This window comes from Chrysoperla carnea, chromosome 3 (genome assembly GCF_905475395.1).
Source record: "Chrysoperla carnea chromosome 3, inChrCarn1.1, whole genome shotgun sequence".
Classification (NCBI taxonomy): Eukaryota; Metazoa; Arthropoda; class Insecta; order Neuroptera; family Chrysopidae; genus Chrysoperla; species Chrysoperla carnea.
Window position 1 is genome coordinate 34,119,898 of NC_058339.1, and position 25,561 is coordinate 34,145,458.

General features: G+C 26.2%; 1 protein-coding gene across 1 annotated transcript in view; it reads left to right on the forward strand.

Annotated features, from left to right (window-relative positions):
- Positions 1-18,039: 18,039 nt before the first annotated feature.
- LOC123296859 (titin) overlaps positions 18,040-25,561 on the forward strand; it is a 111,220-nt gene continuing 103,698 nt past the window's right edge. The window contains exon 1 of the mRNA XM_044878535.1: positions 18,040-18,052. The gene's annotated coding sequence lies outside the window, so the exon portion shown is untranslated. The remainder of the gene's footprint in view (positions 18,053-25,561) is intronic.

A 25,561-nucleotide genomic window follows, 5' to 3' on the forward strand; every position in this document is an offset into this window, starting at 1 on the left:
TGTATCAAATCTTATTACATCCCAATCATCATTGCCTAGTGTAATTTTCAGAATTACAACTCATCTTTACCGCATCACTGTTTATGTTTGTTTAATTTAGCAGATGACAAAAAGTGCATGGTCAAAAAACGCATGCGAAATTTTTAAATGCTTTGCTTGTATAATTAACTTAATTTTTTTCTTGTTTTATTACTCATCTTATTGTCGTGGTGTTGCTTTAAATTGTCGCTAGTTTAAGATAAAATTGGTGATTAATATATTTTTACTTTTCTACAATAATTTTTTTGTCGCTTATTAGGGTCCATGAACAATTTTACTTTTTATTGAGTGGACAATTTCAGTTAAAGGTATCAAGCGTACAAAATTTTGAAAATTTGACAAAATTTCGGATATTTCAATAATATATTGAATGATTTATTGTGTTAAACCCACTAATTATGACAGTATTCTAATTTCCATAATAATTTTACCAAAGTAATAACTTTAATTATTTTTAAAAAATAAGTACGGATCAAGGTTTTTTTAACTGTTTTAAGTTTGTGATGTATTAAATAATATTTTAACAAAATATTTTTTCTTGGTAATAACCTTCTACAGAAAAAATCACTGCACTTACTGTTCTAAACATTTCACTATTACATATACAAACAAACTTGAACAATTGAACATGGTAATTGGTACCTGATTGTACCAAAATTTACTCATTTGTATGTTGATATGAATTATTAATCAATACGATTTGATTAATAAACTTGAAAAGTAATTAAAAACACATTTCTAAAAATTTTATTCTTAAACATTTACACAAAATAACTTATTTTCTGACAGAGACACATGTTTAGAAGTTCTGAATAAGCGATTTGTTGAAATTTCATACAAATTGGAGCTTGTAATGACGTGATTTAAGGTAAAAGAGAAAAGAACACAAATTTTTATAATATTTTACCTGAACGAAGACGCCGAGAAAGAAATTTCCCAGAATTTTATTTGAAAAGATTTTTTTTCTGTAAGTCTCGTATTTACTAACTTCAATGTAAATTTTTATTTGCAACAAAGTTATAGCAATAAATTTTCACTATAATTTTCTACGCTTTTTGTGGGTTTAATATTCACACAATAATTTTGGATTTTTATGGTCTTAAAACAAAATTTTCTATGTTAAATTTATACCTAATTGATAAAGTAAATAATTATATTACAATTTATAATGATTTTCTTAAACGTCTGGACCGATTTTGATAAAATTGCGTGTATGTGTGTTCAAGTGGTTTCGTGATTGGTTTAGATTCACAATTCGGTCCAGTTTTAGCGTGGTAGTTTGGGCTACAGAAACGCATGGCCGGATAATATTTTAAAACTTATTATCCTGAACCGTGAAGATTTTATCTACCACAACTTCTTATTTAAAAAGTACTTTTTGCAAAAATAAGGTCTCTCTTTTAGTTTTTATCTAACTTGTATGTATTATACTGTTCTCATATCAAATTTCAAAAATGCAATGCAATCCAACACACATATCATCAGACAATACAAATAATGCCCTTTAAATCAACAACATATGCACATGGTGATTCGTGTAGAAAGAGTATATGGGGCGGGGGTGTAAAAGAGATGTGTGTATGTGCGTCAGTTATTTATTTTTTTGGTACCGAATGAATGGGTATGGACTAAATGTGTATGTTGTATTGTGCTTGGTGGCCAACATCACTATGTAACCAGGGTTTATTCTCTATCGTTCTTTATCATCCTCTTATTGAATACAGACAAACCGCCACCGGCTCTCTGACTGTGTTCTACACATTTTAGTCCAAATTATTCATATATATACAATATTGTATCTGTGATACATTTTTTTTAGAATATTTTATATTTAAATAGAATTTAGAACCTAGAACGCTCTTAAGGTATATTATTGCATTAAAAATAAATTGTTTAAACAATTTTTAAATTTTAAACAATTTTTCAGCACATTTGAAAGAATGTTAGATGTTTATTTAATAAACAATATATTTCAAAAGAAGAAAAATTTTCGCGTTTGGGTTTCCTGCAAATGAATGTAAAAATTTTAATTATGTCCTTCTTACTATTAGATAATATAATGAAATGATTTTACTAGCCAAATCTGTTTGGCTTATTTCTTAAAGAAAAAGTATTACTTTTTTCCAAAAACAATCTTATTTATACATATAAAAATGGAAGTGGATTGGTCGATCAACGCACAGCTGAAACTTGAAACTTGATTGGATGCAGAGTTTCTGAGATATCGCAATATTTGGATCGATTTTATCCCGTACGTCAAACACTATTCGATCAGTCAACAAATACACCCTTTTTTCGTACTTTTTGGGTCAAAATTACCTTCTAAACTGAGTTTTATCGAAATTGGAGAAAACAAAAAATTTTTCCCCTTTGAAAAAATCGAGAAACTCGCAGAAAAAATTTTGTTTTGGAATTTGATGAAACTCAGTGGATGGGGTAATTTTGATTCAAAAAGTATAAAAATCAGGTTAATTTAATGATTGGATGCAGAGTTTCTGAGATATCGCAATATTTTAATCGATTTTAGCCCGTATCTCAAAAACTATTCGACCAGTCAACAAATACACCCTATATTTGTACTTTTTGGGTCAAAATTACCTTATATACTGAGTTTTAACGAAATTGGACATAAAAAAATTTTTTCAATTTTTTGCAATTTTTCCTACCCCTTTGAAAAAATCGAGAAAATCGAAAAAAAATTTTTGCTGTCGCAAAATCGCAAAAAGTATAAAAATCAGGTTAATTTATTGAATTTCCTTTTCCGATTTACTAAGTTATTAATATTATCAATAATCAATTAATCAATAATAATATTATCAAATATCAGTAACATATTCAATCTAAGAGAGATATCGTTCCAGTGAAAATTCTTACTATTGCAAAAACTATTTTCGTATCTTCTGGAGGTCTCAAATCGTCTGACGAACATTACAAGCACTGCCCTATATTGGACTGATTATTTATTGCCCGTATATCCTCTATATTCCTAATCACGTTCAATCCTTAGTACAAAGTTGGAAAATATGTAGACCTTACACCTTGAAAAACTTTTTTACGCATTTATTATCGAACCAAATTATTATTCTGTTGATGTACATGCAAATATTATTTAAACCTATCTATGGTATATAAATATTTTAAGGGACCCATTGGTTACATATTTTTATATTATAAATGTACCCATATTGTTGATGTATCCATGAATCGTGTACAATAGTACACCACTCCCATATAATATTGTTGGGAAAAGAGTAGTACCATGGATCAAAATTTACTAATTGAGTATTTTCTAATTCCATTCTTAACTCCAACAAGATAGAATATAAAACAGCTACCGTTCCATATTACTCATTGAAAATTCTTGAAAATTGGTATAACACAAGTGATATTTTCAAAATTTAAAAAACCCTCGACAAATGAGATTTATTCCATGTAAACCTATTTTTGGAAACATAGCTATAAAAATGCTCTTAATCAAGGCGGTTCGACCGTTTAAGGGCTACGATGCCACTGAGAAACACAGATACACAGATAAACACTTTAAACTTATAACACTCTTTCAAGGACATCAAATGAGATGAAAAGGATACTTAGAAAGCTATCATTTTTTTGGGATAATTTTTTGGAAATATTTTCATTGAAATTGAAATATTTGAGTTGACCTTGTTCTTTTGACTTATTCTTTTGAATTACCTAATTATTTTAACGTTTCACTTTCCAAAATGAATTGAGCCAGGTTTATTTGACAATTCATTTTCATAGTAATTATTTATATGTTAAAATTATACGTCATGCTTTTTCCAAACTGAATCGATTTTGAAGATCATCGCCAATTTTTTGTTTTTTCGAAAACGGTACTCTAAGCTAGCACACTTTCCGTTAAATTACCTTTCAAATGAAACCAAAAAAATTAAAATCAGTTCATCTGTTTAGGCGCTAGACAGACAGACAAACACACAGACACACACACATAGCGGTCATACTTATAACACCTCTTTTTTTAATTCGGGGTAAAAATATACACCAATAAGCAGTTATTTAGCTTAAATATGATTTAAAACACGAAACACAATATGGCTTATAGATATCTCTATTGCTAACCATCTAGTAAGTAAATTTTGTTTAATAATTGCGATCTCGCAGGACTTCAAAGTAAATTGTATCTCGGGTACTACACATTACCATACCTACAACCATATGAACCAAAAACAGTATAATCTCTTGGTGCATCTATTAAAACTAACGTACAATATTATATCCCATTTATAATCAAAATATTACAATAACCATTCACTGTTGTACACTGTACAATTCATATTAAAATATACGTTTTATGTTTTAAGTTCGTTGTATTATATAGTAAGTATACGCATATAGAAATGAAGCTATTTTATTTCAAACGTAAGAATTAATTAGCCCGAAGACTCAGCTATTTGACGATTAAATCGGTATATTTCTACATACCACGTAAATAAAAATATTTCCTTATAGCATTTTCAATATTAAGGTATACATATTTTAGTAAATTAGGAACATATACATCCAATCCATAAACGAAATCGATTTTTGTATATTTTGTGTCAAAATTATTCAATGTTTTGTTTTAACATATATCAAGTTTAATCATATTCCGATCAATAATTTTTATTGTGATTATCACGAGATTTTCAAGGGATTCTCGTGGCTACCATATTAAACTATTTGTCTGCCATCTTAAATAAATATGGATAACATTTTCATTTCATCTTTTCCAAATGATTCAACTCTGTATGAACTTTTACTCTATGATTATACGTCCCAATATTAAAATATATGTTATAAGTTGCTACTCTGGTGTACAATAGTTTTATGTGCAAGATATTTAATAATATTAGCGAAAAGTAGACCAAAGGGACTCATATTTGTTAAAATAGTTAATTACGTTACAGTTTTTTTTTTAAATATTGTTTTTGATATATTGGTCTAGTTGTTATTATATGCAAAAAATTTTAAAACTTTATACATTTATAGAGACAATTTAGTTTACTTGTTTCGGTAAAATTATTTCGCTATTGCTTTATTTGTCCAATGACAATAAGAGAAAATTAGTCACCCACAATTAATATTTCTAAATGGATGTCTCTAAGTAAACTGAAATATGTTTAAGTTGTGTAAAGACCTTTGGGGTACATTTTATCTTAATTTTCGAAATAGAAAAAAGATAATTTATGTCGTTTGAGTGTGTGAGAAAGTTCAACACAATACTTTTTTTAATGAGTGAAGGGATTAGTCCTTCCTTTTCGCGCAATTTTTCGTACAATGACAAATTGCTATAGATTTTATCATTCTCCACTCAAGTAAAGACTCCTGGAATAAATAGATCAAACTTTCTGCAGTAAAAAAGACATTCTAAGACATTACTCCTAACATATATATAATCTAATATAATTTAAGCCAATTTAACTTCCCACATTCAAATAGTATTTGGGTACGTGAAGTTTTAACAAATAAATATTTGTCGCACCGAAAATATTGCGGAAATAAAGTACCTATCTATCAGCTGAGATGAGAACAAATTGTAAAGATTTAATATCCAAAGGTACTGAGCTGATTAATTCAGCCAAATGTAAGATATACTTTATTAATCATCAGCAAATATCAAACGGAAAACTAAACTAAAATTGATATTTAAAGTACTTTCCTGATGTGTAATTTTTTTGAAAAACACATAAATATATTATTTGTCTAAGTTTCCTTAGACTAGTGCGTAAGGAATTCTGTAATGACATCACAATATCACAATTCAACGAGGTCATATAATACAGAAATTCCAAATAAGCACAAATAAAGTCGGTACATTTTCATTGATTCATTATTTTTTTTAAATTAGTTAAATATCTAATAATGTAAATTAATATCAATATTTAAACAAAATTCAATAAATGCATACATTTCTTATTTTCTCAAAATATAGAAGGTTTATATATTTTATATTTTTATAATATGATATTACGTCAATTTTTTTTTTTCTTCAAAATTTACACTAAATAAATGTTATTATTTACATAGATATAATAAAATTTTTAATAAAAATTATTTATTAACTGCTTAAATTGTCATGTTACAAAAATTAACAAGGTTAATTTTATATTTTCTTAATAAATAATTTTTAAATGAGTGTATATTTGTAATTTTTTTTATAAATTATGGTTTAAGCTTCGATTTCTGAATTTTTGTTTATAACAAATATCTTATATTATGAATAAAATTTTGCTTGAAAGAGAAATTTGTCTTGGCTCCATCACTTGCTTCAAATTTTTCTCCTCATAAGACGAAGTTATATGATTTGTTTCTATATTCAATATTTGATGCATTTGATTTGAAGTTTCCTGCCTTTTCACGTTTCTTAATACATGAAACAATTTAAAAAAAATGCTGTTAACAAAGAAACCTCTAGCTCATTTGTATTTGGCTCCAGCGGTACGTAAATTCATAAAAATCGCAACATTCATGATATTTTGACATAAAAAAGGACAAGCGGGTTGAGTAGTTGACAATCCCAGAGGCATTTCTTGATGCAAACTCAACTTATAATCCGATAAAAAACCAACACAAATAACCCAACATATCGATTGTTAGCTCGCAGACGCTCGGGAGACGCTCAAAAGTAACGAGCAGAAAGTTAGTCAGCTTTTCATCTTTCTCCTTATCGTAAAAATTTTTATATCAATTACAGCAAAAACGAAGCATTTAAAAAATTTACGTGTCGTTCGTTATTAAAAACTAAAAAAAAAAGACAATGTTGCTCAAGCAATGGTTTGTTTTTTTACGTCATGTAAGTAAAGAAAGAAGCCTCTCTTACACACAAAATTATAAGAGTATCTTTTCTCTTACTTCCTCCGTGGATATAGTAATAAACAAACACATATATTATAAATGTGACGTATAAATTTAAAATATATACAATACGTATCTGTAAACATACTATATAAATGTTTCTAATTAATTGCGCTCCCACGAGGAATCAGTGATGCTTACGAAAAAATGTATTCAACAAAAGTTGTTTATTTTTGTATAAGTTTTTGTATTAACGATTTACAAGATGGATCCTACGGACCCAAGACCCAGTGGTTTAAATTGCTTATTTTCGAGCCTGATATGTTTTTGCGTTTTTACGTTATGGTGTCGTAGGAGGGCAGACGGACAGTCCGACAGACAACCGAAAATGCACTAATTAAATGATTTTAAGAACACCTATATCAAAATTTTATTCGTAGTATCAATATTTTTAAGCTTGACAAAGTTGGCACTTAACTTAGTATACCTTGATATATTTCGTATATACATGGTATAAAAACTATTGATATTGAAATTATACTTTGCCTTCGAGCTTAGCCCAATATAGCCTTCATATGACTAAAATCAATAAGTTATATATATATAGCCTACAGAGAAGATATAAAATCCAATCTTTAGTTATAGTGATACTATTACTATTTTATAAAAATACAGTAAATCAAGGGCACTTAATATTGATTCTATATGTTTTATTATGCAATGATTCAAATCAATCAGAAACAAACAAAAAATTATTACATGGCCTATTGTAAAAAACAAAAAAATACCCAAACGGTGAGGTAGCTATATACATGGAATCAATACAATATTAAAGTTCAAGAGTTTTAACCTTACTGACGTCATCATCAAACTTAAAAGAACGATAATTTTCTTAGAAGAGAAAAAAATAATCATTATTAATTCAATTTCCTACTTTGGGAGTGGTTTACAAATATGAATGAAAGTTCCAGTAAAACAGTTTATTTTGGAAAAGTGGAATATTTTTTGAAAAGAAGATTATTACTAGATGTAATTTTACCTTAAGATCAAGGAAATCATTTTTCAAAACAATTTCGTGAATGTCAAAATATGTCCATAAGTTATAAAAAAAAAATATTTTTTTAACCCCCGAACTCAAAAAAAAGGGGGGGGGGTTTAAATTTCGCCACTATATGTGCGAGTATGTCTGTCTATTTGCCTGTCTGTGACATCCTAGTGCCCAAACTAGGGATCCGCTAGGGATCCGGATACAAATTGCCATTCTTTGAAAGAAGTGCTGCATCACTCTACCACACATTGGCTGCACTATTTACTAAATCCTTTCGTGTAAGAAAATCTCTGAATCAAATTTTTATTTTAGTTTTTCAGTGAATGGATTTCAGAAGTTTAGATAAATGATAAAATTATCTAACAAATATTTCATTTCAAGAAGATTAAGAAGTAATTATATAATTTATTCTTATTCTAATATTACCTACTTCTCATAAGCTTCTCTACCAAGCAAATATACTTATCATTTAACCCAGACAGATAAATACCAGCTGCCCCGTTAGTGATATATATATTTTATATAAATCATATTAAAAATTGTTCAAGTTATACATAAAAATTACTGTAAATTTTATTATATTGTTAAAAATTTTTTCTATAAAATATAAAACATCTGTTTTGGTGCATAAAATGTGCAAAAATGTAAAAGCCTTCATACACTCATTCAATGGTTTGCAATCTTTGGTGGTATAGTCAGTCGTCTGCCATGTTAAAGTCGAGTTAATACCAATAATTGTTAATATATAGATTAAAAGTAGAATGTAATATGTAGATAAATATTGTATGTTATTATATTTTATGTTAATCTTTTTGTATAAAATGAAAAATTACTTGTCAAAAAATAAACATGATCTATTATGTTTAAACAGCAACCAGAAGTATAATAATATAATATGTTATAGATGATACAGTGATTATAGCAATTCGTTAAATATATCGGCCTGTTGTCTATGGTCGGTTTAAGTTCTTAATTTTTTTCTTTTTCGACAAATTTGTTTATTTATTTATTTTTCTAATCACAATGAATTATTTTACTGTCATTGCAAATTTTGAAAGTTTTGGCAATACAGGATTAGGTAAGCTTAGGGTATATTGGATGTTCACGGGACAGGGGCTGACACTCCATAGGACCTATTTCGGTACCTTTCATTTGATAATCCGCCGATTATCAGCTTCTCTTATATGTAGAGAAGCTGAGTACATGTATAGACAATTCACAACACCAACCCATCACAACTATATTTATTAAATTAATGTGTGCTGTGACCATACCACGTACGGATTTAGCTTATTTACACCAAATTTTATTGATTTATCCAACTAAGCAACTTGGATTGAAAATTGAATGGATTTGAAAATGCAACTCGGAAACTAGTAGCATTTATTCTAGACGAAAATCATATAATTATTTAAAAATGAAAAAAACTACTTTATAAGGCACTCAACAGAGCACCGCATGTGTCGAACGGTCATATTCTGTCTAGTGCCAGGCTTATATAAATAACCTAATTTTAATTTAATCTCAACTTTCTATAATAAACTTTGATAGTCGATGGTATGTCACATTTGTATTTGTATTTATGAATGAATTTCAAAATGCAATTACAATAACGTTTATTCATAGAAAAAATTAAATATATAAAGATATATTAATAAAAGTAAACGTATTGATAAAGAAAATATTGGTTTTAAAACTATTTCAAATATTTTCAAAATAAAATTTATTACATTAATTGTGAAGAGTTCATATCTATATTATAGTCGTTCCGATCAATATTTTCATCTATTGTACTATTTAATTTTTTGTTGCTTACGAGACCTACAACGTAATGTTGTTAGATATTATTAATGCAAAATTATGTCTAATATGTATGGTAATATTTTAAATTATTTTGAAAAGAAAATTCTACTCTTATTGACTAAATGATTATAGAGTTAAACAAAAACGATTGCCTTTCTTTAAAATATAATACGTGAGTTTCTAACAGTTTGTTAATTAAACGTTTAAAATAATTTTCTTTACATTTTCACATAAACAATTCAACCCAATTCATACCGCTATCAAAATTTGGATTTAAGAAGTATAAAGTTACTATTTTAGAAATAGATGGAACTCGAAAATTTCTGATATTATATGTATGCCATTTGTAATATAATTTTAAAAGAATCTTTAATCTATCAGAGGGACCAGGATTCACGTTTTCCTTTTTTCTTCTCATGCATATCGTAATTACTCGAATAATCTTTAAACTTACTAATAATAAATAAGTGACGCAAAAAACAATCGATTTTACCCAAGATCAAGTGACCCTGCAATTAAAACAATATTTTTTAAAAACACCAAAACATTTCTCAGTAAAAAATTTTTATCAATAATTTCGCGTTCACTGGTACTTATTATACCTGTAAATGAAAATAAATATGAATTTTCCAAAAAATGATTAAATAAATTATTTTGAAAATATGACATTGAGTAAGTAGGTATTATTTAAAAAAATGCGTTTATTTTATAAATTTATACTTTTTAAAATATTTCTGTGCTCGTGCGTTAACATATGCACGTGAGTAAACATATATCCCTATGTATTATTAATCTGAAAGTAAGGATGCTTGTTTGTTTGTTTGTCTGCTTGTAACGCTTTTATGCAAAAACTAGGGGGTGGATTTGAATGAAACTGTACAATAATATAGCTTATACATCAGAATAACACATGTGCTATAATTTATAAAGATATATTTAAAAAAAAAAAAGTAAATTAAAGATTTCTGTAAAAATGTATAATAGTAAATGTCAAACAAAACATGGCCTTCTTTTCTGATATACTCAATGAATTATGACTATTAAACACTTAAAAAAATTAAAAATTGTGCAAATATTTTATCTGTGTAAAGCAATTCCTTCCAGTGTTATGGAAGGGAAATAAATGAGATCAAGAGAGGTAGAGGCTTTAAAGCGGTGGTATTTACTTTTAAGCTCAGTGAAGTGATATGACCGAAATGAATAATTATATTGTTTCTTTAATGTTAAAAATGTTTTTTAGCAAAAAAATTTATCTTTTTGATTTTATCTTTTATCCAATTAATTCAATAAAGTTTATCTATACTTGGGCAACTGTACCAAATTTATATAAATGAAAAGTATCTGAGAACTTAATTGAAAAAACTATTCTGTTGGGAAACGATGATGAAAACTATAGTAATAAGTGAGATAATAAGCTGTAGTCAATTTTAAAAGTTCTTCATATCCGAGTTACAATAACGGTGATAATATAAATTGATTTACTACTAACTATGGCTACGTGTAACATCTTATTCAAGAAATCTTTGGATTAAGAATAGCTCCATAAAACTTTTGATTAATTTGATTGTTGTATTGATTATTTGCTTCTTGTGTGTTTGGTCATAAACACTCAATTTGTTATACTAATTTATGTAAATTATTCAATAATACAACAAACACTTTACAAATAGAGAATATATTTTAAAATCGAAAAATGAAATACATTAAAAATTTATTTACACGGAAGCTTCATCAATATTTATAATATGTTTATGTTGTAAAACTAATCATTTTTATAGATATTACAATAAAAAAAAAACTACAACAGCTCTAAGATTCCTTCAAATTATGAATAGGTTATATCTTCTTCATACTGATTCAATAATAATAATTCCATCATCAATATACCACGATTTGTAATTTATTCATTGATGATTAATAAATTTTAGTTCAGGGTTAATAAGTTTAAAAAAATATATACCAATAGCCTGGCTCATCCAAATTTCATTTTAGCAGTTTTTATGACTGAAAACAACATATCATAGGCCATTTTTTTAAATCTAAATAATTATAGGCTCTGTTCGTATTCTTAGTACCATCCTATCATTTTCAATCTTTTACTTTTGTTTATTTTTGCATTCATCACATGATTACCATATGTTTAATTTATTCCCTTATGTGATGAAGCTTTTCTTTCCTATAAATTTTCACCTCTATTTCTGCCCTTTCCTTCCCTATTCCTGTGGATTTTCTCGTATTTCTCTTCTATCAATAAATTGTATTCTTAAATATTATATTTAAATAAGTATTTGTAAAATCATCGATTAAAAACTTCGAAATGTCTGAGTATTTCAACTTAAACAAAGCTTTTAATATAATTACTGCATTACATTAAAATCAGATCAATTCCAATATTTACTATCTACCTAAGAAAGTTCATTTTCTTGAAGCTGAGAAAGCGCTTTGAAAATAAAAATAAACTTAAAAATTGAAATCCTATTTCGTAAAAGATGAAAATAAATACGAAAAATAGATGAAATCCAAATATTTACTCAAAGTTAAAATTGCTTCTCATATGTTGAGCTTGATTAATTGGCTTCAATTCTCATTTTTGATTAACTGTAGTCGTGTAAAAGCAGACGTAAATTATTGGAAGGAAATTTCTTAAGGTGGCTTGCCATGGTGAAATAACTCGTAGAAATCGTCACGTAACAGTATGAGGTATGTTTTGTGTGTATGTATGTGTCATATCCTTCTTAATACTAACCAAATTCATTACTTTTCTGTTATCTGCCAAACGAACAAAAATTTATAAACTTTAATTATTTAAACTTATTATTTTATAACATTATTTAGGTGACCAATCAAAAACAGATTATATGTTTAATACAGATTTAGAAAAGTAAATTAATAAAATTGTATATATTTAACGTTTTCATTTGTTTTTGTAATGATATTCTTGAAACGGGAGATTCTCCACCGCATTTTTTTTTTGTTTCAACATCAATTTTCCAATAATCAGTCTAGAAAGCCTATACTATACACTTATTATAAAGTAAAACAGGTTTTATAAAATTATGTATTATCATAAGTCATCACATATATGTATAAATATTATATTATACATAACATTCTGATTTAAAAAGAGAAGAATTCACCAGGTATGTAGTAATGTTTTGCATTTATTTACGTGCATGTACTTATGTTCGTATTGCTTAGTAATCAATGTATTGTTAAAACGTCAATAATAGTAATAACTACTCACTAAGTTACTTATTACGATAAAATTTTTATAGGAAAAATTTAAGATGATCAAACATTTGTAATATTATGTAAAAGGGGTTTTTTATTTATTCAAAAATTTATCTCAATTACTCTTAATTCGTTGAATTGGATTATTTATTATAATAAAAATTCCAACATAGTCTTAATTTCGATGAAGGCATACCTAGTCAACAAAATAGTATAAGAGGTAGTTTCGTCACGAAAAAAATTCATTTTATGTCAACTTTTTTCAAATTATAAGTGCCAAATAGATTCGCCGTTGCTAACACCGCGTCAGACATTATTAAATGCAGGAAATTGAAAGAAATTTTTCAATCCAAATGTCAAATCTGTGTTTGTCTTAGACTCCCTTTTTTATAATTTATTTATTCCAAATAACCAGCAAACGCAAGGCAAAAACATAAAGATTGGGTTGAGAGTTTGAGTCTCGAGAGCGTTTTATGAGGAATTTTTAATGAGGAAGAAGAAAGAAACTTATTGCTCAATATCGATATATCAATCAATATAGATAGACAAAGTGTGAAGCGTCTACCGATACTCATTACATTTTTCTGCAGTATTACAAAATTTCTCAATATTACAAAACGGCATGCATATAATTTTTTACCTTCGACCCAAATACGTGATTGGGTTAAATACACTAGAGCGCGTAACGTACGATGATATCACTCTCTTAAATAACTTAAATTAAAACTAATTTTAACTCGATTGCATTAGAAAAACGATTTTTTTAATCTGATTAGATTGTGTGATTTTATTCAAATTTTCTTGCATTATTTCATTCAAATCTTAGAGAAGAACGAAACAAAAACTCACGAGATTAAAATTTTTCGATAAATTATTGTTACATATATTCATGAAACGGTAATTCTCGTGTTATTATTTTGATTACCAATATCAGACTCACCAACGTATTTTCCAAGATAGAATATCTGATATAAAATTATTGATTGATGATTAATAAGGACAACGTAGGTGTAAAAATTATTTTAAAATTTCTTTCAGTAACTTCTTTGAAATATTTCCCTCATCATATAATTAAGTGGCGTCTTTATTATATATTAAAACGGTATATGAATACACATTCCACAACAGTATAAAGTCCATGTATTACAAAGATTTCCTTAGTGGTTTTGTAAAATATTCGTAGAAACTTCTCAAGTTTAAGCAAACACGTATAATATATATAATTCTCTTTAAAAACACATCAATTAAATTAGGAAAAAGGAAAAATCTCATTAAATAAATTCATTAAAGTAATATTATTTATATATATTGATCGATCGGAAATTTGCTCTGATTTAATTTTCTTTTGAAAATATATATCAGATGGATTTTACTATATTCTGAAAATACTGTTATTTCATATAGAAAATGAATTAATTATGTATTCCTCTGATTTGTATTTTCTTATTCGAGATCTAATTAAACTCGAACATATTTTATTTACAATGTGGAATCGAATAAATGTCCACTATCGTCGTTTTTTGTGCAGTTTGCAATTGATTTTTTAGTCCTAGAGACCGTCAACTATGGTATCGAAACAAAGAAGAAAATAGCACACGTGATGGGTTGTTTCGATGGGGATAACAGAACAGAGAGACAGAATTGGTAGCGAAACAGTTTATGGCTACTAAAAAGTTTCTACAATGTGAGGAACATTTGATATGTCAACCCATGTACATGATTTTGATCACTTCCTGCCTTGGGGCATGTTCCAAGCTTTCAGCCTTTTATAAAATAACTTGCCAAAATTAAAATTATTCCAACACTTCATTCATTTTATATTCTGCGCACCCTAAATCATATATCCAAAGATACTTTACAAATTGAGCTACGTTAGTATTCCAAACAAGGCCCTACATATTTTTTTGACATATACAGTAAATTATTTCCAAAATACACTTTTCAACATTACGCTATTTAGATTTGAATATCAACTAATTCATTCAAATATGAATGGGGTAACTTAAATAACAAGATTATATATTTTAAACTTCGAATGTGAACAAACGCATACGTAAGTACTTTTAAATATAATCTTGTCTTCAAATTAAGTACGTATTAGAACAGATTTTATTAATATAAACCGTTCGTGTATATCAACTAGAAAATCATAGAAAATATATATAGTATTTGTTGAATAAAATGAATATTACGAAAAAGTTGCGAAAGTTCACACAATTAACCTTTTCCGCTTTTATGGGTAGGAAAAGTTTCGGGAACAATTATAGCTCCAAGAATAAATTATATGTTTATACAATTTTCGTACCATCGGCAAGTGCCAAATACAATAATGTAACGCTTGCACCATATTTTTAGTATTCTATTTGAGTCGGAAAAACCGTACTTTTTGATTACGTACAATTTCTATGGTAGGAATTTGAGTGAAAAATATTTTCATTGCTTAACAATAAATATAAAATTTTCTGAGGGTCAAACTCACTGAGAGTTCATTTGTAACAAAATCAAAAACAGACTTTAACATCAGAAAAATATCTTACAGGTTAATAAATTTTTGATAATCCACTTAAAAAATGCAACTAAGCTTCGAAAAAATTGATTACAATCATATTCGGTGATTTTAAAGAATTTCATTTGAAAAAATCTAATAAATATTACACTTAAAAAAACTCCGCTACAAATACTTTTTGTTAATATTACAATTTATTTTTGAAAGGGCTTTGTGCTACATTCATGAAAGCATATCATAAGTTTTTATTTTTAGAACTATAATCCAATGTTTATTATCAAACAATAAATGTTATTTAAGAACCCATGACAATAAGTCAAATGGATATTATGATATCCAAAAATTTATTAGCTACTATTTTGGAAGCAATAAAATTATTAAGAAAAATTAATTCTAAAAAAAAACCATTATAGTAGTCTAATTTATGATTTTTAAATTGTGTTGTAATTTTTATTCACCTAATTGAATTTTAATTTTTTTTTCTGATTACTAGGTCGTTACATTTTGAACCTAGTACAATATTTTTAGGATATAAAATAATTTCAAAATATGAAGATATTAAAATTGGAAATTAAATTAGAAAAGGAAAATGTGAAAAAATGTCTGTGAATAGAAAAGAAAATGTGAATAGATTTGAAGGTTTTTGATTTAAGATCAGGCAAAAATTAAGTCTTAAGTCTCAAAATAATTTTCTTTTTAAGACATTTGTGCTCCAATGAATTTGTAAAAAAACTTCTTTTGTAAAACAGCATCCTTTTAACACCGGAGGAAAAGGGGTATTATTGAATTATTCCTGCGCTTCCACATTTTAATATTTATCAGAGTACAATAAAATTTGAAAAGAGCTATATAATTTTTAAATTTATTTTATGACATCAGGCCCAACCATAAACCACCAAAACCCGTTATAAAAATCCCATTGAAATCGGTTCTTCTGATTGGTAAATCCGAAAAGACATTCTTTTACAGGTGGAAGGAAAACAAATATTTATAAAGAATTGTATGGTTTATTCGATGGTAATTTCATTTAGGTTTGACCAAGGTCTCATATTAATAAATGCATACTATTTTTCTAGCTTTATGATCGTCATGGCTAATCAATCCACAATTATTTAATCCAAATAACAGAATTCGAAAAAAACACATACACACTCAAATTTATAACTAAAGTTTCTCTTAAAAAGTCATTATTACTTATTCGAAAAGTAATTAACGTATCAACTTTCAGAACTTCTTCCATGCGCTTCCACCATTTTTGTTTTGTTTTATGTTTTTTCAACTTCCGCTATTTGGATAAACTTACGTCAAGTTACTTGAAAATCGGCTTCATAGAAAAAAAGTAAAATTTAATGGTAATATACAAATACAGTAAAACCGAATAAAAGCACAAAAAAATAGTAAATCGAAATTTAAACCTGAATTTATAACATATTCATAAACAGTTTAATTACAAAACTGCTTGACGATAAAATACAAAAATTTGAAAGGTATATTCTAGGCAAAACTTAAACTTAATCAATTATTTAGAATTTACGGTGAGTAAAAATAGTCTTTGAAATATTTACACTACCCGAAAATATACCTAAAATGAACTTTATCATTAAAACTAGTAACAATTAACACAAAATAATAAATAAAAGCGAAAAAATGTTTTTAAATTCGTTTTCCTAAAAATATATTCGTGTCAGAAGTACAAATTCAAAAGTTCGGCTCAATTTTAAGAAATTACCATGAATAAGCTCAAAACTATAAGAAATTACTCGGTATCCATCGTATACATAAACTCATATCGACGACGATGAATAAAATTGCATGAGACAAACTAGAAAAGTAAAATTCTAGATGTATAATATTTGTTTTATCCAATCAGGTGTAACTATAACCGATATAACCCCCGCCTATGTCACATATCATATGCATTATAAACCAAATACATATATATACCTTAAATGTTAGGAGTATTTATAGTCGGCATAAACTAAATCGCGCGAGTTCACATTAAATCGTGGCGTCGTACACTTTAGACGTCTCCACTGATGTTGTTACTATACTCTGTGTTGGGTTTTAGAGTATAGTTTAGTTTTATAATATCTCATCATCAAATAGCAACTCTCTGGTACACAACAAAACTACCAGCAGAGTAGTATTACACTACACAACATCCATATACAATAAAAGCGACGTCGCACTACACCTCCGGATACGGATACACTATATAGTTGTAGAGTTTTATAAAAGTGTTTGTATATAATATAAGTTCGTTCTTTTTCATCTAGTGTTTGGTAGTTAGTTGCCTAAAGAATCATCACTACATAATATTTTAGTTGGTAGTGTATAGTATTCATTCGATGTGCAACGCTTGACTCGCTAACACATAGGAAGATACACTCGCCGCTCAGTCACACGGACGAGATCATCGGATCATACCGCAGTTTTTACTTTTTAATCGAATTTAAAAAAAAAATAAAATAAATTTTTCATAGTCGCCTAATAATAATAAATTTTTTAAAAAATTTCGGCAATTTTTTTTTTTTGTGAATTGTGTGATCCGTGATTATTTTTGTATTTTTCGACGATTTTTTTATTTTGGGACACCATTCAGAAAATTGGTAAGTTTGCCAAAAAAATTTTGATTTAGTTTTTAAGAAAAATATTGAAACTATAAAGAAAATATTTATATAATTGCTCGATATTTATACCGAATACCTCGAAATAATAATAATTTAATCAATTAAATTTAATTTATTTTATATCGGAGCATTTTGAAATTTAAATTGTTCTTGTGCATTTTTGTTGAGATCGAAATTAGACATACTTTTTCAAATGACAACTTATTTCGAAATAAAATTATTTTAAATATTGGAATAAAATAATAATTATTATTCTACACCAAAAATTAATTAAAATTAATATCTCTTCGAAATATTCTAAATCTATGTCGAAAAAATTACAAAAAAAAAAAAAAAAATTAAATAAAAAACAAGACAATAATTTTTATTTATTTCTAAATTAAATAATTTAATTTATTTTGTTTCGAGTATTGTGGTATTTATGTGTTAGAAATCCAATATCAAGTTTTGCACTGTTTATGTGTTGTTATATGAACACCTAATCGAGTTTTGTTGTTTCGAGTATATTGAATTTCAAAATAATTTATATATTTGAATTTTGATTTAATTAAAAATATATACAGATAATATATAACTAGAATATATCGAAATAATTAAATCGAATATTATATGATAGTTTTATATAATTTTTTTTAATTTTAATAATTTGAACTTCAGTTTTTATATAATTGGAATTATATAAAAATAAATTAAAAAATAATTTTTAATTAGTGAAAAAAAAAATTTTTCCAAAAACTTTTGACATTGAACTTGGTGTAAGAAAATTGCCTTTATAAGAAATAATTAATAATTCATAGATTAAATATAAAAAAAATTAAAAATAAATAAAATTATTTTTAGCCTTTATTACGATGAGAAAAAAATTCCTTTTTTTTTTTAAATTTTAATTAAACATTCTTAAATCGTTTTGTAATATTTTCGATTGAATTGTTTTATTAAAGACTTTATTTAATAATTATAGCATGTCTGTTCTGTTTGAGTATGTATTTACAATTATTTATTTCTATAATAATAAGTCAATTGATTTCGACGTGTGTACATTTACATAATGTAATAACATTTATATTACATGTGTGTAAAATTGTTTATTACAATAATTGACAAAAACTTTTTTATGTTAATTTTGTGTGTTAAACTTGGAAAGGTGTGTGTGAGTAGAGTCAAATGTGCTAGTTTTATTATATTCATGATAAAATTTATTCTACTTTATTTATATTTTTCAAGTACAATCAATTTTAATTGATCAGTTCCACAAAATAGTTACAAGAAATCTGACATTTCATTTCAGTTAATTTAGAGTCTATTTTTATACCAAGTTTATAAAATATTGATAACTCTTGCATTTCTTTTTGTAAAAGAAACTGAAATTTCCAAACAAAAAAAAATTGTTTTGGAATTTTATAATTTTTAGTTTTTAAACATTGAAAAATATTGTTTTTATTAATTATATAAAAATTTTTTAAACTTGTTATAATTAATCTTTTTTATTATTAATTACCCGAATCAATAGAAATATTTATCATTTTATAAATTCTTTATTGATTATATATTTGTTTAGAAAAAAGAATTTTTTTTGAATAATACTTAAACAAAAGGTATATTATTTAATATAAATTAACCATTTCATCGATTATTTTTGTATATAACCGGGTTAATACAATTAATTGAATGTTTTAAATTTTATTTTTCAAATAATTAATTACAATTGTCTTCTACACGCTTCAATTATTTTAATATTGATAAACAATTACATACGTCATTCCACAAAAATTAATCGAATCTTTGATAATTCTTTTACATTTTTTTAACACTGTTAAGTTTAAAAGACCTACATCAAAGCTATTTTTAAAAAAACCAACAAATTTTAATTATTTAATCGAATTGTTTCTTTTTAAAACAAAAAGCTTAGTAAGAATAAAAAAAATTTCTCGTGGGAATAAATTTAAAACGATATGTGTTTAAAAGAAGAATTTCAAAAAAGCAAAAATGGCCTTTTGTCGGATGACATATGTGTGCAAAGTGCTAAAACAAACATGAAGCCCTCTGACCCCTTATATCGTTGCACAGCTAAACCTTAAAGAGTGTCTTTAAAAACCAACACTTATATCGGATGTTGTAGTGTTTTATTTATTATTTATCTTTTTATAAAAATTAAATATTCATCGACGCCATTTATTATACGAAAATAAATATTGTTAAGTAATTAAACTAGTTTTTAACACATTAAAAACATTGACCTTAACCGAGGTTAAATTTGTCTGTTACCGTAAATTATTGTAAAAAAAATAGTTTTATTGTAGAAATGTGTTAGTATTACAATTTTATTTTTTATTGTTCAAACAAGTTTAGAATAACTGCAAATTCTGGTATTCCTAGAATCAGTTTTTTTTGTTGCTGTACTAAAACATTAATTATAAAAAACTTAAAAAAATATAATACTTGATTGCTTAATTGCAAAATTCATTAAATTTAAGTATCTATTGTTAATCTATTTAACTCATAATTTACTCATAATATGACTTAAGCCACCCGCCTTCCAAAGTAATAAATTTATAATTAGGAACATTTTAGCACATATTTGGTAAAATAATAGTTAAACAAGATTTATTTAAACCTACTCAATTTTTCTATTTATCTATTATGACTTATCTTAAGTACCCGTTACCCTGCAATAATGAAAAGAGTTCGTAAAATGTTGAAGGTTTTATATTGATGAATTAATTCTTATGTTCAATTCTTTTGACAAAATTATGTACGATTGTAAATAATATATAAAAAAATAGCTTTATGCTTCGGCAATTTCTTGATAATTTCGTCAAAAAAAAAAGTTATCAAGGATATCCAACTTTGGTTTTTCAATGAAGATAGTGCAACCCGAGCATGTAATTTACAGATAAATGATAGATTCCTCCTAAAAGGAGCTTTTAACTCGAAGGTTCATGGGAACATAAATAAATGTTTGCCAACCAACTATGGGCAATTTCTTGGTAAAGTTAGCAATGCTATAGTATAAACTCGATCTTCGATGTATGAAGTATAAGCACATATACCTTTTTATATGAATTTTTATATGTGTTACATTATCATAAATTTCATGAAAATTTTTTCTATTGTATAAAAGGTAATCTTATTAAATTTTCTAAACAGTAATCTACTCAAGATTTTCTTCAATCAATTGTTAATTTTTTTTATTGGTGATCGTTTCTGACTGGGCTTTTCTTAAATTGCGTGCTCAGTATTAAAAACTCAAGCTAATTGATTCGAAATTTAAAATTTTCCTCTTTCTATCTTCAATATTTTCGAAACTTTTTATATTTATAAACAAATTTAGGTACAATTAAATATATTACAAACAAATTTAGATTAATAAGTATTAAAAAATAAACTAATTTTTTATGTGTAGGATGTTATTTATTATAGGTACTACAACAAAATTTTACTTTTATTTGTCATCAAAACGAGATGAAAAACAAAATGAGATCATAGACAATAAAATTGCATAACAGAAAAATTTATGAACTTTTGTAACCTATGAGTGTGAGACATATCACACCCTTCACTTCCGATATACTATATATGTATATAAATATACCATCGGAAGTACTTATTAAAACTGATACTATAAATAAATAAATGTAAATAAAATGATGAATCTTTTAATTTAAATTTGCATTATTATTGAAGGAGGGATTTGTTTCATCGTCAGACAGACAGATAAACTTATGATTGATATTAAAATGTTTATAACATAACCTATAATATTCGTGTCAAGCGTACAGTAGATGTATTAAACGCCCTAAGGATTGATATTAATTGTATTATTATATTTTTTAACAGTTATAATTCCGTTTAAAAAAAAAAATAAATAAATAAATAAACATTCGTACACAAATGATTTATCCTACATTAATAAAAATATAATTTTAATTAACTTTTTGGTGAACAAAACATTTATATATTCAATTCATATAGAACAATTTAGAGTATAAAATTGCTGACTCGACGACTTTTGGTCTATCTATTTTGTTATTTTGTATGAATATATGTATGTATGTATGAATGTATATATGATATCAAAAAGTCAAGTTTTGATATTTAATAACTGTTTATTTTGGAAGTTAACTGGATCGATCTTAATAGTCAAAACATATTTAGATTCTATTTGCATATATTTTGCGTATTATATTACTTTATTTTATTTATACGGTACTTGACAGTACGAACATTAATTGTTATTGACGTTTGTTTTATTTCAATTTTGAGTTTTACCTCTGCATAACACAACTTGTAATTCAGAGATATTCTATGTACGGTGTTAAAAATCCTTGTGAAAAATTTTATAATAATGTTTTTTATAATTTTTAATATACAGAACTTTAGAACTATCTTATATTGAAACAACTTGCTTCCTTGCGCTTCCACCAAAAAATATAATAGCGTTTGACACTTTTGCTATTAACCAAGAAATGATTCACTTTTTACGTCGGGTATTTTTAGATTTAGTCAATGAGTAGTTATAATAATTTTAAGGATGTTTTACTCGTGTCTCTATCCAATATCAATTAAGTATTAGCTTACAAATGATTAAATTGCCTCTTAAGCAAAGATCTTGGAAAATTGATTATTTCCACATTTAAAAAAAAAAAAAATTGTTTTAAAGGGCCTGCAAATAAATAGAATTTAGTGGTATAAATTGCTTCGGATAAAAATTAAGTTGCCAATATTATATGATTACTCCTTTATGTTTCCATGGAAGATTTTGAAAACCGTGAATAGTATCGTTGTCATATTGCGCGGAAACGACAATCAGTCGTGCCATTCGGCTCTTGCCATGTCTTTGTACATCAACTGTTAGGAATTAAATTCAGGAGGAACAGAAAATTTTCTTTTTTTGCGCATAATAGTGTATTTGTTGAATAGTTTCTAGAAACCATCTCCGATTATTAAATGGTATTTTCATAATCCATAAAAAGTGTTTCCTTTTAACTATTTTGTGAAATAAAATGGTTCGTTAATATGGCAAAATATACTGAAACATTTTAACTAAAGCTGTTCAAGGAAGAGTTAAGAAAATTCTCCCATTTTCGGACTAAGAAATTTGGATTTTAGTTTGTTTAAAAACTATAGTCAATCGTGACTTACGATCAGGCTGTGGCTAAACCAAAAACTAAATCGTAATGGCTTAGCTTTATATTTTTATTTCATCACAAACCAATCCAAACCGTTTTCAAGCTCTTGATAGATAGCACCAAAATAAAAAATTTAATTTCGAGTTGTTGAATAAAAAATCTTTTTCTTTTTTCTCAAACTAAGAAAACTTGTTTTTCAAACTCATAATTGATACAAATATCACTACTAATGGCAATAATTTCAAAAAGCCAAATAGCCTTTTATAGCCTTTCGTATTCTCTGTATCATAGATTAATAAACGCAGGGCACTCAGTATACGTCATTGCGTAAATGATATGTTATAAAAAATTAATAATATTTTACAAATAAACGCATATTTTTATAAAAACATTTTAACTTTTATCAACTATTCAATGTCATTGAAAATATTATTTAAGAATCGATAATCTATTAATTGCTTCGATCATTTGTTTTCAAACAATTCACAAAAAAAGCAAAAAATAATAAATTTTTTCTGTCATTTCATTACGATTTTATAATGTTATGAACAAATAATCTTTAAAAAAATTGTTTTGCATATTTAATTTAAATTTTTTTTAATCTTTAAAATTTTTTTTATAAAGTGGGATATGGTTTTGTGCACCTAGGTATTTAACAAACTAGCATACGTCATATTATGAAAAGCGTGTAGGTGATTTATATCTTTATAAAATTTTTCAATGAAATTTTATAGTATTTTTTTTGCAATAATTTATAATTTTTGCAATGAATACTTTAACAGCTTACGTACTTCTTTTCAAATAGTTTTTAAAAAAATAATCTTGATAAATAAATTTAGGAACCCACTACGATAAAAATTAAGTCATTTTTTGGTTTTTTACATTGTTTAGGATCCCTTTTTAGAGTGAAAAACAAAATTTTGGAAACAAATATTTATATAAATAAATAGATAAATAGAAAATAAATAAATAGAACGCTTTTAATTTTTAAATTTATCACACTGGAAAGAATATACTTAAAAAAAAATTCGTAGGGCACGAGCGGCGTTAGCTATTTAAATTCCCTCAGAAAACCTTTAAACTGGCCAAAAATACAAAATTATTTTATTAAGAAAAAAAAATTTTGTGCTTTGCGCACCCTTCACCCTTTGTTTAGCGGTCTATTTTTCTTGTTAACGATCTTGACCTTTCAAATTCCAAAACTCTTCTTGATACCAAATTTTATTCAAATCGGCCTTAAATTGAGACCGTTCGAGAGGGTCTCAAAAAGAAATTTAATTATTAGCGATTTTCCAAAGGAAATCTATTGGGTAGGATCGATGTACATTTAAAGAAATTTTTTCATTATTCCATCATCAGTACAAAAACAATAGTTCCATTTCCTTAGGAAATTCACTAATAATTAAATTTTTATCTGTTAACAGCAACACAAAAAAACGTATAAATTTATTGAGGGAAGCACGTACGTTTGCGTTATTTTATTTCGAAGCGTATTTTTAACAGTTTTTTAAAAGGTAATAACAATTAAATGAAATGTGAAAACAAAAACAGTTTTTTAATGTTTTAATTAAATTCTAAAAACAAAAAACAGAGAAAATACATTGCAGTCGTTTATTCAAAATTAAAAAAACAACAATAACAACAAAAACATGCATAAAATTGTAAAAACATGGGATATGGGAAGTTAGGTTATCTGAAAAGCTAGTATATTGGCAATGGCATTAAATTTAGACGAAGAGAGTTTTTAAAAGCCTAAATAATTAACAACTACAACTCGATACCGATTTGTATCATTCTTCAAACGATGCGTCATCGATACTGTTCAAAAGAGAATTGAACTGTACGATAAAACTACTACCCCACCTTCGGGATAAAAATGTATATAATAAATACATGTTTTATCTAAATGTATTTGTTATAAGCAGTATGAATGTATGTTTTCATTGTGTCTGCGACAGAATCTTTCGTTGTCTCCTTACCGTCTTAACGTCTACCCAGAGTATAACATACAATATTGTTAGCCATTTCATTTGAAATATACGAACAAATCCATATTCAATTTTTGCAAGTATATGTCTATATACATCTATTTTTTTTTTTTTTTTTAAATCAGAATAATTCGATTTGATTCAAATCAAATAAAAATCGAAATTTTATTCAATGATTTTATTGAGAATTTCAAGTGTAGGATTGCTTCGTTTTTATTGATTATAGAGTATTTTTCAGTTTTATGCTTTACATTCGAGGCTTAGTGAATCGAATTACCCCTGCTGGAAAAGAGGAATTCCACAATGGCTACTCGTTATACAGAGTCAAAGCGCAGTTTTATTTATCAAATGATGGTTCAAATACTTAAATT